Here is an 834-nt window from a genome sequence, read left to right on the forward strand (position 1 = left end):
GTGCCTCACACCATCAACATCAGTGCAGAAGAATAATCTTTAAAAGCAGCAAACAGAAATATATATATATATACTATATATACATATATTTAATTATGAAATTTAATTGAAACAACTTCAAAAATTCATTACAATTAATCCTTACATCATAAAATTATGAAAAAAATTCCCAGACGATCTACAACACTTGTAGAACCCAGATCTACAGTCAAAATAATTCTGAGAAACGATTTCTAATCAGTTATAATTAATCCATGATATAACTTGTAAAAATCATAATTAATTCATACAAGTACATAAAATTCTGAAATTTTTATCACATATCTATATGCATACAACCTGTGCTCTGATACCATTGTAGGATTTTATCTATCACGGAAGCATGGTTAAACAATTTTTACGATATAAAATCCATATAATACGCATACAGATCATGAATTAAATCGAGGGATCGATTTCTAACCTTTAAAAGCGATCCAAAACAACGAGCGGAGATCCTTAGCAGCTGCTCCTCAAGTGTGAAGCACTCCACCGATATCCACAAAGAAAACGGTGTAATGGAGGAGGAGGAGGAGGAGGAGGTGGAGAGAATTAGGGTTTTGTAAAATTTTTGGGTTGAGGCAAAAATAGGGTTTATAATGGTATATTTATAGGCAAAATTTTCAGCTGAAAATTTCCCATAAAATATTATTATTATTAACCCTTTATTATTCTCACTAATAATTAAAACACCTTTTAATTATTAATTCTTTTTCTAAACACTTTAGAAATAATTCTCTCTCATGATTTAATTTCCAAAAATTAAATTCTTAATTAATAATATTAAGAACTTTT

Source organism: Apium graveolens, chromosome 11 (genome assembly GCF_009905375.1).
Source record: "Apium graveolens cultivar Ventura chromosome 11, ASM990537v1, whole genome shotgun sequence".
In the NCBI taxonomy this organism is placed as follows: Eukaryota; Viridiplantae; Streptophyta; class Magnoliopsida; order Apiales; family Apiaceae; genus Apium; species Apium graveolens.